At 41.7% G+C, this 19,219-nt stretch overlaps 1 pseudogene across 1 annotated transcript; it reads left to right on the plus strand.

Moving 5' to 3' along the window:
- Positions 1–4,414: 4,414 nt before the first annotated feature.
- Positions 4,415–12,265, plus strand: LOC307111159 (sodium/potassium-transporting ATPase subunit beta-3-like; annotated as a pseudogene). The gene is made up of 2 exons: positions 4,415–4,480; positions 11,036–12,265. The product of its transcript is annotated as a sodium/potassium-transporting ATPase subunit beta-3-like (transcript).
- Positions 12,266–19,219: the final 6,954 nt, after the last annotated feature.

Raw genomic sequence — 19,219 nt, forward strand, 5'->3', positions numbered from 1 at the left:
CCAGGATAATCTCCCCATCTGATAACCCTTAACTTAATTACATCTGTAAAAACCCTGTTTCCACATAAGGTAACATCTGTAGGTTCCAGGGACTGGGACCTGATATCGTGGTGGAGATAGGAGGGGTCATTTTTCAGCCCACCACAGGATGTGAAGGATATCTCAATAAAGTTCTTTTTAAAAATAGAGAGGGGGGTGGGATGAGTGAAAAAGGTAAAGGGATTAAGAAGCACAAGTTGGCAGTTATATGTATTGTGTCAGATGGGTACTAGACTTACCAGGGTGATTACTTCATAAGGTATATAAATGTCTAATCACTCTGTTGTACACCTAAAACTAATATACTATTTTATGTCAAGTGTAATTGAAAAAGTGTTTTCAAATTTTAAAATAATTAATAATATAGTATAATTTATACTACATAAGATTTACTATACCCAAAAAAAATAGTTACGTCCATGTTATAGATGCAAAGAAGCTTAAAAGGCATATTAATAAATTAGAAACTTTGTTTTGATCTTGACTTAAACAGACCAACAGTAAAAAGACATTTCTGGAGACAAATGAAGAAAACGGAACATGAATTAAATGTTAGATAACACTGGGAAATTATTTTTACCTTACTGGAGATGGTAATGGCATCATGGTTATTCTTTTAAGTCCCATCTGTAGGAAATTCATACTGAAGCATTTTCAGATGAAATGAAGTGATGCCTGAGATGTGCTTTTAAGGATTCTAGCAACAAAGGGAGGATGGAGTACATGACCTCTGAAAGGCAATTGTTGATAACGGCTTAATCTAGGTCCTGGGTGTATGATGGAGGGAAGTTAGTCAATATACTATTCTCTCTGTCATCTATGTTTGAGATTTTTCTATAATGAAAAAAAAAGTAATATTCATGGAAACAAGCTCAGTTTATTTAAAATTTGGACATTTTATTTGGAAATTATAAACAAATACAATATCTTCTCTAATAGTTTATACATATTTTCTTATAATTCTATAACATTTAAAAAACTAATTTAAAAAAATTTAAGCCTCCTAGAGATGCTCTCAAATTCCCTTCATTTCCCCCCCAAATAGTCTTCAAATAACGTTATTTTCTGTGTGATATGATGCAAAAAGGTCAGGAAGCTCTATCCCCCCTCCCCCCCCCCCCCCCCAGAGGAGCTGATTTTCTGCAAAGGGCCGATAAATACAGGCTTTCAAAGTTCTCCATTTCCAAAAGTGCTCAGGGCTTTCTCCTCAGGATCTTTTCAAAGTGCTTTCAGAACACAGAACGCTGGGATGCTGGGGATTGAAACAATCTCTGCAGCTGCAGCACCGGTTTCAAATGCCCCACTATTTTGAAAGAAGATCCACACACATGCTCTTTGTGTTGTTTTTTGTTCCCCAAAGGAAAAGCTAAGTCCACCCAGTGTTTTCATTAACGGAAAATGAATGGCTTGAGGGCTGCCATCGATAGGGAACTGAAGAAGACATTTGGCGGGGCAGGCCTCTGCGGGGTTCTTGTCCTCTCCACCGCCCCCTCCCCCAAACCTTAGTTTAGTTAGCAACCTGCCAGGACGTGGCCATCAGAGAAAATTTAAGCTCTGGTCCCTGTGAGGCCGGCCACCCAGCCTGGGGAGCAAGGCGCACAGTGTTCGGGCGGTAGCACAGTGTCTGCGGCTCCTTTGCAGCTGCAAAGCCAGCTGGAGCTGCCGCCAGGCCAGCTGAGGCACACCTCCTCTTGGAAGCCCCCAGGTCACCCGGCAGCCATGCAGCACATTGCTCTTCCTCTGTGGGGTTGAGTATTTGCTGATCTCTACATTTGCTTGTTTGGTTTTCTGTATTGTTTTTTTTTTTTAATCTATAACATACAAAGTAAAACATCTCAAGGAGAACAAAAATGTATCCTATGGAAATGCAGTCTCTCTCCCCATAGTGGCAACTAGTGTTGCTTATTTCTTTTGCATCTTTCCAGAGATTTCTATGCCTACATACCTGTGTATATACATACATTCAAGTAATTATACTCTCTGTTCTTACCATCTCATGGTTCTTACTTTTTTACCCTTAATTGTTTTTCAAGATTATATCGTATCAAAATAGAGAGCTATGCCTTGTGTTGTCTTTTGTTTTGGTTTTTCGCTATTTTTTAACGTCTGTACATTTCCTAATTTGGATGTATCATAAGTTATCTAAGCAATTCCATATTGGTGTATACTTGGGTTGTTTCCAGGGTCCTGCTATTCCAAACGAAGCTGCAGTAAATTTTGCACACCCTCCAAGCTTTGATGCCAAAGAAAGTCATATATACATAGTGTTTGACATTAAAAAGAGAGAGAGAGAAGGCAACAACACAAATCTTCCTTCCAACAAACAAAATCACAGTTAGAATCTGACAATATTGTAACAGAAGTAGCTGCTTCCCTGACAGAATCAAAACAATATAAGGAGGCTACAGAGCCTGTTCACCTCTCAAATACCCTATCCCAGTGGTCGGCAAAATCAATAGTCAACAGAGCCAAATATCAACAGTACAACGATTGAAATTTCTTTTGAGAGCCAAATTTTTTAAACTTAAACTATATAGGTAGGTACATTATTATTAACTTAATTAGGGTACTCCTAAGCTGGCCTTTGCTAGAAACTCAAGGGGCCAAAGAGCCGCATGTGGCTCGCGAGCAGTGGTTTGCCGACCACTGCCCTATCCCAACAGATGGCTTTGCAGACAAACCATTAAGGCTCCAGGGTGCAAGGATTTCTATCAAGGATATGTTTTCCCTTCATCTCTGACCCGGAGCCAGTTCACAGAAAACCCAATTCTAATGTTTTTGCAGCATTTCCTCCCTCCGCAAACACCAGGGCTCTGCCTCCATTCCAGGCCAGCATTTCTCCCTGCAAACTGCTCTCACATACCTCAGACCGGCCTGAGGATGCAAAGGATGCAAATCAAGAAACTGCAAAGATCTTCTTTGACTGTAGAAACCAAACTAGTAGAGCACAAAAGAATAGGAAAGAGCCTGCTGCAGGGAAGTAAAAGCTTTGGGCTGTGAGTGGTGGTCGAGAGCCTTTTTGCCAATACACGTCAAAAAGAGACCAAAAGTCAACAAGAGCCAAAAGAAATCTCATCTAGCCGAAACCGGTTTGGCTCAATGGATAGAGTGTCGATCTGCAGACTGAAAGGTCCCAGGTTCGATTCCGGTCAAGGGCATGTACATTGGCTGTGGGCACATCCCTGGTAGGGGGTGTGCAGGAAGCAGCTGGTCGGTGATTCTCTCTCATCGATGTTTCTAGCTCTCTATCCCTCTCCCTTCCTCTCTGTAAAAAAATCAATAGAATATATTTTACAAAAAGAAAAAAGAAATCTCATCTAACAATCAAGCGCCTCCAATGGCAAGTAGGAACATCTCATGGCTAAAAAAAAAATGCTTAATTTGAGAGAAAGTGGACTTAAATTAATTTTAAAAAATCAGGATGATGGACTATTTAAGAAATATAAAATGCAATCCTTGTGAATGTTGGACTAGGGTAAGTGCACCATCATAGACCTATCCTTAAGAAAATGTGCTTTATATGAAAACCGGTGTGTCTGAAGTCTTTAAAAACAGTTTATCCTATCGAGCAGATAAAACATTCCCATATAAAATCCTGTTTATTCATTTGGCCCACCAGACATCTCTTCTGCCCATTTTATGTTCATTAACTCATCTTTCAAATCTGAAAAATACATGGGATTTTACATTAATGCTTAGATGTGGCAGAAACCTTCCAATTCCCTAAGCACAGAGCATTTGTAGTTTGGGGGATGTTTTCTGTGGGAAAGGTATTTCGATCATGTGACTTAGGGAGAGGAAAGGCACTGAGGCTGACCAGCTGTTTTCCTAAAGGCTACTCAGGACAAGGGCTTTCTTACTAGACAGTGCCCCCGGGCAGGATGCACTTGCCCCAGATTGCTTGCAGTTCCGTTCATAAGCGATTATACGCTGGGCTCCCAGGAGCTCAGGCACATGGAATGAGGTCACCTCCTCAGCTCATGGCAGCACTGCCCTCCCTCAGGGGTTCACACCAGCTCCCAGGGGAGGGCAGGGGAGGCAGCAGAGGGAGGGAGCACCAGGAACTCAGGGGCCCTGAAGCCCACACTTCTCAGAAGCCTACTGGGCTGTGACTCACAATTATACCTCAAAGCTGGCAGGAATCTTGTAGGTCACTACCCCCCCCACTCAGCCCCCTTCTGAAACCCAGTAAGGGCCACAGAGCTGGGTAGAGGCAGAACTTGGGCTAAAATCCAGGCATCTTGACTCCTGAGTTGGCAGTCTGCCTTACACCAGTGTTTTTCAGACTTCCATGCACTGTCAACATAAGAACATCTAAACCTTTAGAAAAATTTTATAAGAACTTATTTGAGCCAAAACTGACAATTGATTAAAAATGGCGGCAGAGTTGGTCCGACGGTTGTGGGTTATTGTTAAGCTGATTAACAAAAATGGCGGCAGAGTAAGTGGATGCTGCATGGACATACTCCCAGGAACAAACTGGAATTACAACTAAAATACTGAAAAACTTCCTGAACAATCAACAGAAGACTTGCTGGAGAGAACCCTGATACCCAAGGACCAAAAGTGGAGACCGAATAGAGACAAAAGTAACCAACTTATTGGAACAAACTCGTGTGTGTATGTTTTTTAACTTCTCAAAAAATTCATATATCCCTTTCCTTCCTTCTGAAATAACATTCCTTCAAAATTTCAAAAGTCATAAAATGAGGATTATGGATGATACAAAAGTTATCTCTTTTTCTTGTTAAACTTCACCTATGAATATTTTTCCATTGATTTTTAGGGAGAGTGGAAGGAAGGGGGAGAGACAGAAAGAAACATCAATATGAGACACATGATTAGTTGCCTACAAGATTACTCTACCCAGCAAAGCTATCATTTAGAATTGAAGGTCAGATAAAGAGCTTCACAGACAAAAAAAAAAAAAAAAGCTAAAGGAGTTCATCACCACCAAACCAGTATTACATGAAATGCTGAAGGGTTCTTTAAGAAGAGGAAGAAGAAGAAGAGGAAAAAAAAAAGATAAAAAATGTGAACAATAAAATGGCAATAAATACATATCTATCAACAATTGAATCTAAAAATCAAAATAAATGAACAAGAAATCTAATGAATGGCAGTGCCCTCTGCGGTCCTGTATCCATCTCTTGCTTCAGCAGTGTATAGACGAACAGACCCAGGGAGGCCTCTTCTTCCAGCCTCCACCTACTCTCCTGCATCTTATCCAGTCACCACCTTCAGAACCACCTCTGAGACCAGCCAACACCGTGTTTTTTTTCTTACCTTAACTCCTGACTGCCGAACAACCATGAGTTCCCAAATTCGTCCGAATTATTCCACCGAGGGGGAGGCTGTGGTCAACCGCCTGGCCAACTGCATCTGCGGGCCTCCTTCACCTACCTCTCTCTGGGCTTCTATTTAACCGACCTTGACAATGTGGCCCTTGAGGGCATGGGCAAGTTGGTGGAGAAGAAGTGCCGGGGGCGCTGAGCTTCTCTTAAATTTGCAAAATCAGCGCGGTGGCCGCATTCTCTTCCAGGACGTGCTGAAGCCTTCCCAAGATGAGTGGACAAAACTCAGGACGCCATGGAAGCGCCCTGGCCTTGGAGAGGAACCTGAACCAGGCCCTTTTAGAGCTGCAAGCCCTGGGTTCTACCCGCTCAGACCCTCATCCCTGTGACTTCCTGGAGAATCACTTCCGGGGTGAGGAGGTGAAATTCATTAAGAAGATGGGTGACACCAGACTAACATCCGCAGGCTGGCGGCCCCCAGGCTGGGCTGGGCAGGTATCTCTCGAATGGCTCACCCTCAAGCACGATGAGGAGCCTTTGGAGCCCAGAGGCCTGTGAGGGGCCCCTCTGCATTCCCCTGGTGTCTGACTTTTACCTGAGCCTCTCCCCGATACTACTATCCATTCTTTTAACCACCCTGAAGCCCTCTCTCATGCATTGGACCAAATGAAACAATAAAGCTTTTTGCAGAAAGAAGAAAAAAAAAAAAGGAAATCTAATGAACAAAATTAACTGATGGATAAACTAGAATCAGAGACATGGAAACATGGAACACACGAAACTCAGAGGGAAAGGGAAAGGGGATTATTATATATGCATTACCTATGGACAAAGACAATAGGGTGGTGAAGACCTGGGGTGGGATGGGAAGCAGGTGGAGGGGGGCAATGGTGGAAAAAAAGGGGGACATGTGTAACACTTTCAACAGTAAAGATTTAAGAAAGAAGAAAGAAAAACTGACAATTACCAGGAAGCAAGATTTCAAATGCTCTGGAGAATGATAGTTTTGCAGTTTCTTTTATGCATTGGAAATTAAGAAGGAAACAGAAGGAAGATTGCCTGAAGGTGGAAGAAACCAAGTCGGGACTGAATTACACAATAGTTAAGGTCATGCGCTCTCCTGAGGGTGGTTATGCTTATTTCAAAGGTGTGTTAACCTAGATGCACAGAAACAATGGATAGGAGTTGCTTACGGCAGAGATACACTTTTCACTAAAGAAGTTATATGCCTGGGGCATGACTACCCACTATGACCTGCCCGGTTAAGATTAAGATGTTATGATCAGATCATCCTGCGAGGTTACTTTCTGGTAGAACCCCTTTTTCTCCCACAGTGCAAACAAACCACCTGGAGAAAAAGAATCACCTGGGATGCTTGTTAAATGCCAGCTCTGATTCAGCAGGTCTAGAGTAGCATCTAAAATTTTGCGTTTCTAATAGGCTTCCCTGTAAGGCCAATGTCGCTCGGCCAGGACTACTCTCTGAGGAGTGCATTCTATCATCTCTATTCTGAACATTCTTCAACTACAGAAAATAGCTCCTCCTACAGTACCTGGGAACTGACTACAGAGAGTCCTTTTCTTCATCTCTCCATCATAGAAGTCCCTGAATTGCTGCCCCGCCATTTCCTGGGAATTGAGAAGGAAACCATAAGACCAACGACCCCATACTCTCTATCATGTGAGTGTTAGGTATAACAATGGTTCACAAAGTGTGGTCCCCACACAACAGCATCAGCATCACTTGGGATCTTGATAGAAATGCAAATTCAAAAATTCTAGGAGCAGGCCCAGCCACCTGTGTTTTAACCTCCAGGTGATTCAGATGTAGGCTCAACCTTGGGAATGAATCACTGAGATAAGACTACAGCCAAGAGCAGCCTAGCAGCACTGTATCAAAGAATGGTATTTGATCAAGACAATACCACAACACAGGCATTCCCCAGCCCCAGGACATAGCCTAATGGAAGGAAGGGATGATATATAATCATAACCTAAACCAATGAACTAGAGTACATTAGTACATGATTGTGGGGCCCACACATGGTGTCTCTCTTCATGGAGCTCAAAGAGAAGATTCCCAAAGAATGACCAGGACACTCAAATTTGCTGCCTCACGCATAATACCCCTCAAGCTTTCTGACCTTCAGGAAGGATCATAAGGCCCTTGGAACCACGTGTATAATCATTTCACTCTCTGCCTCACACCCTGAAATGAAGGATTAAATTACCTATCTCTTTCCGCTTATTGCCATGTTCCCCTCACATGTGTGAACTCCTGGACTACATGTTCTGAAAGAGACCATCTCAAACCCCCATACTGTCAAAAGGGCTGGGATGCCAGCAGGTTTAGACTGAAGCAACAGATCTGTGCCCAGTGCAGTAATGTTATGGAAATAAATATACCGGTAATTCACAGCTTCTACCCCTCTCCACTCATTCCCGTGCACTTGCCTCTTCTTCCTGAGAAACAATAAGAAAGTCTCATTAACATGTTTGCTGTAATTTTTAAGCTTTATAAAGCCAGCCCTAATAGGAGAACATTTGCTTCTTTGTCTTGCATATAAAGTCATGATTCATTTGTATGCAATTCCACCTTGTTTGTAACAATGTTGCCATGGCAACATTTATCCATTCAAGTACCATGTAAATTGTGGAAGAACATACAAACAGCCTATAGGTAAATACTTCATTACTATCTACACAAACATTTCATTCATTGTATCCAGTCGCTTTTCTCTCCATACACCCAGCTCCATTAAGATGCAATTTCTGAATTCTTTCTACCCAAAGACATGTAAAAGCCTTGCTTCATCAGAAGAGATCCAAATCAAAATGGATTTGGGTTTGAATATTTTTTAAAACTTTCCTCTTTCCATGATTCTTCTGTAGGGCTATGGTGTAACAGAAGTTTTAAAAATCAAACCAAGAAGTTAATAACCAAAGTATTCTCCATCCCAAATAGCATGCCTTCCATCTCCATGCAAAAAGCACAGCTCTCAGATACCACGGCCATACTTTGAGTCCATTTCATAGTAGTTTATACCCGATAAAGTTAATTCCTATGTCAGGGCCCACAAAATGGAGGCTGTTCCAGGGCCTTGCCCATGTCCCAAATCTAAACCTAAGTCAGTGGGCACTTCCAGGAAACGCCTGTCAGAGAAACCACAATCCTCTAACTCAGCTTTAGCTAACTTACCTTACCCTAGATAATAAGACCTACAAGCCTTATAATGAAATCCCTGCCCTCCTAGCCCATCATGTCCTGTTGCCTCTTCTGATGCTCTGTAATGCTCGCTCTTACCCCAAATCCCTGAGTGGGCATGTTCTACCACCTGTTCTTCCCCCAATCTATGGACGGTTTTCCCTTAAAGTGCATCAAACTCATTACTAAACTGTTTTAGTCTGGTCATTTGGCATACCTCTGCCAGGCATTTATGTATTTGTCTAGTAGCCTCTAAGCACATATCTGTGTCATCCATCATCACCTCTCCCATAGTAACACGCATAATGGTTCCGGAATGACCAACCACGGACAGATGCGTTGGAATTACGCTGGAGCTTTCACAAGTACAGAGGCCTGGGTGCCGAGCCTGGGGATAATGATTCTGAGGAGGTCTGTAACATGGTAGTAATAATAGTCTTTACTCCGAGGACTGTTGTGAGAATTAAATGAGATTTTAAAAAGTACACATAACGCCTGTAGCCCAAGGCCTGGCCTTATGGACAATAAATAACTGAGAGCTATACTAGTATTGATGGTAATACAATATTGTTGGTAAAATTATGGACTAGCACAACTGGTAGTAGTCTTACTTGAGGCTAACTGGTCACTTGCCCTGGGAACGTCAGACCCTCCTCTGTGACCACAGCTGCAGAGTTCCTGGCTCCTCCCTCCACTTCAGTTCTTAGATGAAACACAACACTGTTCAGCATGGGACCTGGCGTCTCTGGTAGCTTCCAAAGGGGCAAATGATGCAACCTGGGTGTGCAGAAAGGTGAACTCCCATGGGGTAAACTTCGACCAACGGAAGCAAGAGAAAGGATCTCCTTGCTCCTTCCTATAGATTGCTACAAAAATGTGGCTCCTTGCACTCCCATCTGGGAAAAAATCTTGCATGCTGAGTGGACCTACCTACTGATTAACCTACTTTTTCCCTTCAGGGTGTCATGAAGTGGTAACCAGACTGGTGATGCATCATTTTACATCTCTTGACATCTTTCCTTAGTTCACATCCCTTTTGTTCTCACTCTTGCTTCCCTAGGTTTATGGCTCAAATAAAGCACCAGCATTTCTGTTTTGCTCTGACCGTGTTTTCTAGGGAAGCCTCTCGCTCTACTCCTTCTCCTCACTCACCTTCTTCTTCTTAGAAGATTCATCAGCTTTCTCCTCCACACCTTAAATTGACTTCTTAAAATTCATGTTAATGTGGGTGTGTGTTTTTTTTTTATTTCTAAAAGGCTTTTGTTGGTCTCCAGATTTTCCTTTCTTAAAGCATCCTGCATTTATTTCACTAATGCATTCTTTTCTTATCTGAGAATACTAATTATATAGCCTTGTGAAATTTTATTCTGCTTTCTGCCTTGTCTCTGTTTCCTCTGAGTTTCTTTTTCTATCTGTTTTAACATGTCTTTGATATTAAATATTTTCGCATGAAGATATTTCCTTAAATATATGATGATTCTAAGTTACTCCTTTTTTTTTTTCTCTCTCTCTCTCTTAAAAAGCTTTGTGTTTATGTCTGTGGATAGGGCTTACAGAATGATGGCCCTCACCACAGAATAATTGGCATGGATCCAACCATGCTATTGGGAAACACAAGTATCTCTTTCTATAGGTCTTTCTCTTGGCCTGGCCATTTTCCCCAGAAAATAATTCTCTACTCTCCTGAGAGGTGAGGCACAAGCCTGGTTACCAGTGTCCTGGGCACTGAGCTGGAGAGAGGATCTGGCGTCTCATCAATCTCGAGTTAATTACCCTGTTTTTAATATGGCACCAATGCCTTTAACTACCACTGGTGGCCTAGTCCACATCTCTCTGGCTCAACATCTCCGGAGAATAAAGCTCCAGTCTTCTTTGATGGTCAGAGAGGGAGACTTGTTTGGCGATGGGAGGTGAAGAGGGAATCTGAGGATCTAACTGGTTTTGATACAAACTTCCAGCAGAACATCTTGTTTCCAGCCCACTCAGATCCTTACTTTCAGGGGTACCTGCCATCCTTATTCCTGAGCTGTTCTGAGCTTAGGTGATGCAGAATAACTTGTTTCTGGTTGGCATCCCCCTGTTCTTCCATCTGTTTTCTTTCTTCTAGAATTGTATTGACTTCTCTAGTCAGCAACAGTCTTCTGTCAAGTTTTCTTTCTCCTTTAAAGTTTCTACCCTTTGCCTGGGCAGCATGGCTCAGTGGTTGAGCGTCAAGCTATGAACCAGGAGGTCATGGTTGGATTCCAGGTCAGGGCACATGCCCGGGTTGCAGGCTTGATCCCCAGTGGAGGGGGGGGGGGGGGGCGGGATGCGGGAGGCAGCCACTGGATGATTCTCTCTCATCATTGATGTTTCTATCTCTCTCTCCCTCTCCCTTCCTTTCTGAAATCAATAAAAAAAATTTAAAAGTTTCTACCTTTGGTCGGTTCCAGTGCCCGTGGCAGTGAGGAGGTGTCCTGGGCCGTTCCACCTTCTGCTGCCCGGCTGTGCTGCTCCAGCCGGAACGCGCCTCTGCGCTCCCCGCGGCCTCCACCCGCGCGGCAGCCGCTCCCCTTGCCCTCAACGCGCACAACAGGACGAAGAAAGACAGGAAGTCCTTCAACCAGAGCCTGGCCGAGGGCAAGCTCTTCATCTACAACCCGACCACCAGGACGTTCCTGGGGCACACTGCCAAGAGCTGGGGTTTGATCTTGCTCTTCTACCTAGTCTTTCGTGGGTTCCTGGCTGCACTCTTCACATTCACAATGTGGGTTATGCTTCAGACTCTGAACGATGAAGTTCCAAAATACCGAGACCAGATTTCTAGTCCAGGACTTACGGTTTTTCCAAAACTAGTGACAGCGTGGGAATACTCATTGAGTGTGTCTGAACAAGAGTCCGATAAAGGGTATATTGAAGACCTTAAGAAGTTTCTAAAGCCATATGCTTCGGAAGCACAGAAGAATCTCAAAAACTGCCAGGATGATGGAGTCCTCTTTGAACGGAAGGGCCCAGCTTATGAAGCCTGTCAGTTTCCTCTTGCCTTACTTGGAGCATGCAGCGGGGAGAATGATCCTGACTCCGGCTACTCCCGAGGACACCCTGGTATTCTTGTGAAAAATGAACAGAATAATTGGATTAAAGCCTCAAGGAAAACCAGCAATAAAATGCACTGGTAATTCTAAGGGTGAAAACACAACAACTCTACCAGTTTATCCTCCTGAGGGAAACATAGACTTAAAATATTTTCCATGTTATGGGGAAAAACTGCATGCGAGTTATCTACAGCCATTGCTGTCCAGCTCAACTATGCTGCTAGCAGTACCCCAAAAGAAGTAACAGTTGAGTGCAAGATTGTTGGATCAAAAAACCTGAAAAACTATGGTGATCATGACAAGTTTTTAGGACGAGTTGCTTTCAAAATCACAATGCGTGCATAGTAGGAGTTAGAATATGTCCACAGAGTAAATGTTGTGTTGTCTGTCTTTATTTTGCATCAGCCGGACCTGACATTCTAGAATATGAGACCACTGAGAGAGGTGGGTGGTACATGACACTGCGGTAACATTGTAATGTGCTTCCCAGTCGCAGTGTTCGGTGTCCTCTGAAGTAACTGCCTGTTGCCTCTGCTGCCTTTGGAACCATTGTACAGTCGTCAGACAGGGACTGTGAACACCTGATTCTGAACATGTGGGTCTTATCCTATTTTTTTATATGGTTTAATTGCCAAGTGTCTAAAGCTTAATGTGCTGTGCCATGTAAATAGTTTATAAATTTAACACTGGATAACTGTCATATATTGATGCCAACCAAGTTTGAGGGGTAAAATGGTACCTGACCAACATGAAGTGACTTTACAGCTGCAAGAAATGTGTGGGGAGAAGTTCTGTGTGTGAGGAGGAAAAAAGAAAATAAAAGCGGATTTGAAAGGTTAAAAAAAAAAAGTTTCTACCTTTTTGCATTCCCTAACTGTTATTTTAGTGGACTTTTGGGAGTCTTTAAGCTAATGCACATGCTCCATTTTCATGTTTAACTAGAAATCCTTAAATGCCCATCTATCAAGATAAATGCCACAGCTATCAAGATAATCAAGTATGTTTTTGGTTGTTTGTTTTGTTACCTATTGAGATAATAAAATATATTGATAGTTTGTTTAATATTAAGCTATCTGTAATCCTGGAATAATTTCTATTTGATTGCTATATATTCTTTTATTAGGTCTATGAATTCAGTTTAATATTATATTCAGGATTTTTGTATCCATAAGTGGAATTCGTTTTTATTTTCTTTTTTTAGTGTTATATTGATTGGTTCTGATATTGGAATTCTGGTAGCTTAGTAAGACAACTTGAACAGTTTTCTACCTATATCTTTGCTATGAAATAATATAAACTGCATAGAAATTATGTGTTGATAGTTTGAAATCACTTACACCTAAAACCTGTAGACCCCCATGCTTTTTTTATGGTAAATATTTGACGAGAATTTTACATTGTATTGTATAACATTTTTTCTTAGAAATTGTTCATTTAACTTTTCAGATAAATCTCAAAAACATTATACTGAAAAAAAGAAGTTTTATAGAAGAGAGTGTATATTGTGTGATCCCATTTATATGAAGTCCTAAGACAGGCCAAACCAACATATACAGGAAATAGAGCAGTGGCTTCCTCTGAGAGGTGGGATAGAAACAGGAAATGACTGGGAAGGAACATGAGGGAACTGTGTGGGGTGATGGAGATGTTCAGTAATTATTGTGATAGGGATTTGGGTTACAGAGGTGTATGCATGTGTCAAATCTCAGTGAAGGTACACCTAAGATTTATACACATCACATTGTATATAAGTTCTATATCAGAAGGCAAAAACTATTGGGAAATATTAAACTCTAATGATAATCATGCTGAAATGGCTTGTCTCTTTAATATCTGTACCAAGAAGGAAGGTGTCCAAGAGTGATTTCTAACAGCCAGTCGGATATTAAAAGAACACAAAGGTCACTTCTCACTGGAAAGGAATTCTTGTTAGATGCCAAGAGAACCCCTAAGAGAGGCTCCTGGCCACAGCTGTGTGTGTGTGTGTGTGTGTGTGTGTGTGTGTGTGTGTGTGTGTGCACGCTAGAGAAATACGAGTGACTAAGGTGATAAATCATGTCACACCTCCAAGCCTCCACTAACTTCCCACCCAAAGCCTTCTGGGCTGTGTGCTCACCTGCTGCTGAATGCAAAGTCTTCCTGGCACACTTCCTCCTGTCAGCTCAGCCACTCGCCTCTAACACCACATCCCAGAAAGGGGCCTCTTTCTGGAAACCAAAAATAGTCATTCGTTATTGATTTTGTAGAAGAGTTAGAAATAAACTCAACATATGGTGTCGAGAACTTAATAAACTTAATGTAGTTAAGAAGTCATTTGGTTAACTTCTAGCCAATGCTGTCCCATAGAAATACAATTCGAGCCACATATGCAATTTTAAATCCTCTAGGAATCACATTTTTTGGTTAATCCTCACCTGAGGATATTTTTTCCATTGCTTTTCAGAGAGAGTGGAAGGGAGTGAGCAAGGGGAGAGAGGGAGAAGGAGATGAGAGAGAGAGAGAGAGAGAGAGAGAGAGAGAGAGAGAGAGATCAATGTGAGAGAGACACATCGACTGGTTGCCTCCTGCAACCAGGTACGTGCCCTTGTCCGGGAATCAAACCCATGACCCTTTGGTGTGCGGCCGCCGCTCTCACCACTGAACCATATCGGCCAGGGCTCTAGGGATCACATTTTAAAAACACTAAAGAGAAACAGGTCAAATTAACCAATAATATATTTTATTTAACCCAATATCTCAAAAAGTTATCATTTAAAATGTATTAATATAAAAGGATTTTTAAAGATATTGGCATAAAAGGTGTTCATTTTAAAAAATACTGAGGTACTTACCTTACATTATTTTTGTACTAAGTGTTTGAGACTCTGTTTTTTACATTCACAGCGCATCTCATTTCCGTCTAGCCACATTTCAAGTGCTCAATATCCACATGTGGCCAGCACCTACCACATTGGATAGCTCATGTCTAGCCTCAAAATTAAGAATAACTCATGTGTGAAGTATAATACTAAAGCTCACTTCTCAGGTTTTAGAAGAAACTGAGGAGTTGAAAGTCCATGTCTTGCTGACTACAAAAAAAAAGTTATATTGGAGGCAGTGTTCTAAATCCCTCAGGTATCTAGAATGCATTCGATGCAGATGGAAGTATTCTCTGGCCCAGGAGTAAACAACAAGAGCTTTTTAACAATCCTTTTTCTGCATGAAGGCAAAATCTCTGGCTCTGGCCGGGGAACAGTTTAACAAGGGCTGCAAGCTAAATGCATCGAGGAGCCAGGTAAGTGCCGCAAATGAGTGGGAACCAGCGTGTTGTGTGGAAGACAACAGGGAGTGGTGGCAACTGTGCCAAAACGGAAAGTCACGCTCTGTCTAAACATGTTCAGGCTGAAAACCCGCGTAAATAACATGCATGTCAGACAAAACCTATCTGTTAACCAAATTTGGCTACCAGTTTGCAACACTTAATTCAATGGGAGCAGCATCAAGGAAAGGCTTATTTTATTCTTTGAGTGGAGGAGTCTGTCTCCCCGGTTACATTGCCAAAGGCAATATTTCCTCCTCCCCACAATAGAGCTTTCTGTGAAGTAAACACGCCTCTCACTTAGAGTTGTGTTAGAAGTTCAGTCTTCGGCACGTGCAAGACACAGGGAAACTATTGGACATAAATGCTCCACAAGTAAGATTCATTAGCGTGAAATGGCAGGACGTGTGTCCACATATCCTCACTTGCACTGCAGACAGTGCCAGGAGGCCACTTTAAGAACATGAGCCTGATTCAGTCATTGCTATGCCGTCCCTGCTGACCTGCCCAGCAGCACGAACCGCAGGGCTGTGCTATTCCAGGCAATGTCTTTTGCCGACCTCAATCTTCCTCCAACTAGAAGCCCTCTTCTAAATACAAGGAATATTTAGAAAAGAAAAAAAAACTTTAATCAGCTCTTTAAAAGAAAAAAGAAAAATCTTATCCTTTGAGGCAGCATGGAGGAACTGGAGCGTATTATGCTAAGTGAAGTGGGCCAGTCAGAGAAAGACCGGTATCATATGATCTCACTCATATGTGGAATCTGATGAGCAAAATAAACTGATGAACAAAATAGGCCCAGAGACATAGAAGCAGAATCTGAGAGGGAAGGCAGGGGAAGTGATGGGTGGGACATGATCAACCAAAGAACTTGTATGCATATATGCATAACCCATGGACACAGACAATAGGGTGGTGAAGGCCTGGAGTGGGGTTGGGGGTGGGCTAGAAGGGGTCAAGGGGGAGAAAGGGGATATATGTAATACTTTCAACAATAAATATTTTTTGAAAAATAGAATAAAATGTTGTGAAAGTTATAAATAAATAAAAATTAAATTTTAAAAAGTCTAGTTCTGAAAAGTCATGAGAATATGTGATAAGTGTGCATTACAAGTTATATTTGCATCTTAGAAGGAGTGCCAGGAAAGTAATGGAACACACTTGTCCTAAGAGCACAATGTACGACGGAAGTATCCTCAATAAGAGAAAAAGATCCCCTTTTAGAAATGCACAGTGCTTCAGCGTGTACGTGAAATCGCTCCTTCTGATGGGGTGACTCTAGCCTGGATGTTGTCATCATCACAGAAAGAGCACTCCTCTAATCCTCTCACCAGAGGAGGACATAGTTTGGACATCGTTGGGCTTGTTCTGTTCAGGGAGTGTGCTAGTCTGCTTGGGCTGCCATACAGAACACCAGACTGGGTGGCATTAACAACCGGAATTTTGCCTGCACAGAAGACAAGAGAGCAACCGCCCCCGTTTCAGCAACCACTAGCTCTATATTCTTTGTCCTGGGTTTTACTGTTTTGGTAACATAAATTGAAAGAAGAAATATTAATACCACACGGGGAAAACCCCAAGTAAAGAAATCTGAAGTATATAGTAAATGCTTTTTTCCCTCCTTTCTGTTTATTTTGGATGCTATTGCTAAACCTCCAAGTATTGTGATTTAAAGAGAAATTGTATGCCCTTCTTATTTATTTCTAGGATTAGGGGAGGATAATATTTTTGCTTTCTTATGTGACTCTCTGTGAAAATGTACAGCACGAGTTTCCTCAAAAATAAAATTTTTACCCTTGAAAGGAAAAAAAAGAACCCCAGAAATTTATTCTCTCACAATTCTGGAGACTGGAAGTCCAAGATCAGGTCTGGCAGGGTTGAGTTACTCTGAGGCCTCTCTCCTTTGCTCTCACAGGGGTGCCTTCTTGCTGCCTCTTCCCACGATTGTCCCCTGTGCATTTGTGCCCCTGGTGTCTCTTCCTCTTCTTATAAGTACACCAATCATAGTTGATTAGGGTACACCCTTACAGACTCATTTTTACTTAGTCACCTCTTTAAAAGCCCTATCTCCAAATACTGTCTCTGAGGTACTGATGGTTAGGGCTTCAACATAGGAATTTTGGTGGAACACAATTCGGTCCATACTGGGAAGCAACATTTCTTGGGAGTTAGGGAGGAATAACTCTCTCAATGATAATTCATTGAGCAACTCTTAAATGCCATCAACCACAATAAGCTTTTTACATGGTTTAACTCATTTCATCTTCAGAACAATCCCATGAGCTAGCTACTTTTATGAGCCCCATTCTGCTGCAAAGATGGGACAGAGAGAGCAAAAGTAACTTGCTTGCCGAAACCCGTTTGGCTCAGTGGATAGAGCGTCGGCCTGCAGACTGGAGGGTCCCAGGTTCGATTCCGGTCAAGGGCATATACCTTGGTTGCGGGCACATCCCCAGTGGGGGGTGTGCAGGAGGCAGCTGGTCGATGTTTCTCTCTCATCGACGTTTCTAGCTCTCTATCCCTCTCCCTTCCTCCCTGTAAAAATCAATAAAATATATATATTTTTTTTAAAAAGTAACTTGCTCAAGGTCTCACAACTAGTAATGGCAGAGCAAGAATATGAACCCAGATGGTCCGATGGACAGATGGCATAGCTACAAAGCCCAAGCAATTAGCCACTTTAACAGATAGAAATGCTCTTTCAGCAAAGCAGCCGCTACTCTGAATTGGTTAACAATGGTTCAGTATTCTGTTTGTTATGGACTGAATTCTGTTCCCCCAAATTCATATATGGAAGGCCTTACCCCTAATGTGACTATATTTGAAGAAAGGGCCTTTAAGGAGATAATTAAGTTTAAATGAGGTCATATGAATGGGGCCCTCATCCAATAGAACTGGTGCCCTTTCAGGAAGAGGAAGAGACACCAGGGATGCGTGTACCCAGAGGAAAGGCCACGTGAGAAAACAGGGTGAAGGCAGCCATCTGTGAGTCAAAGAGAGAGGCCTCATAAAAAACCAAACCTGCCATCAACTTCATCTTGGACTTCTAGTCTCCAGAACTATATATATATATATATATATATATATATATATATATATATATTTCCATATATATATATATATGTGTGTGTGTGTATATATATGTATGTATATATATATATATATGTATATATATACAACACAGGGGACATTTATATATATATATATATAAATATAAATAGGGGACATTTATTTATATATAGGGGACATTTACATATATATATTTATGGACATTTATATATATATAAATGTTTATGGACATTTATATATTTATGGACATTTATATATATATATATATATACATATATATATATGTGTATATATATATATGTATATATATATATATATATATATATACACACACACACACATTTCCATTGTTTAAGCCACCCAGCCTGCAGTGTTTTGTTATGGCAGCCGAATTGACTGTTACACTAACCCTTCTCAAGAGCTAGTATAGAGAAAATTGATAATTATCACAGATAACTGATGAGATTTTGATCACAAGAGATTGTCAAGTCAATAACAAAGTCTCAAGGAAGTCTCAGGGCTTCTCAGGACACTGGCCCCTGGAGGCTAAAATATTTGACTGAATCCCCTGGGCTCTGCTTTCCATCCTCAGTAAGGATGTGGGCTTCCAGATTCTACATCCAGATTAAGAGCTGGGAAAACCTGAGGTTTGTAAATGTAATGAAAATAAAAGTGCATAGGTTGGGATCGTAGGATAAAGGGAAGATAACAATTAAGAGATTGGGAGTGAGGATAAGAGGGCAGTGGCAAAACAAGAATAGAGCTTTTCAGGCTTGGTAAGACACCCCTCACAGGAAACCAACGCTTGATTCCAGGTGCTTCCCTCAAGCGCCCCATCCTATGAGGGATTCTGGAGACCAAGGGAGGCCATTCTGAGGTCAACTGCATCTGATCTCTCCCAGAGGGATGAGCTCAATTCTAATAAGATCTCTAATCCCTCACTGATTGGCATTTACTCCAAAACTTCAAAGCCCCGTGGGTGTGCGCACCCTGTGGCCCTGGACTGTGTGTGTTTTAAACAAATGTTAGAAAGCATAAGGCAAAGGTTTAAAAATCAAAACTAACAGAAAGTTGCATAGCCTGCTGTAATATAAAAATATGATATGAACCGTTATCTATGAACTTCTAATACCTTGGATTTGGGAGGCAATTTTTATCAAGAGGATCTGATAATTTTGTTTAAACAGTCTATAACCTGACTCCCATGGAAAGAATAAATAAACCATAGAAAGACCTGGTAA

Source organism: Cnephaeus nilssonii, assembly GCF_951640355.1.
Source record: "Cnephaeus nilssonii genome assembly, chromosome: 14".
NCBI classification, from domain to species: Eukaryota; Metazoa; Chordata; class Mammalia; order Chiroptera; family Vespertilionidae; genus Cnephaeus; species Cnephaeus nilssonii.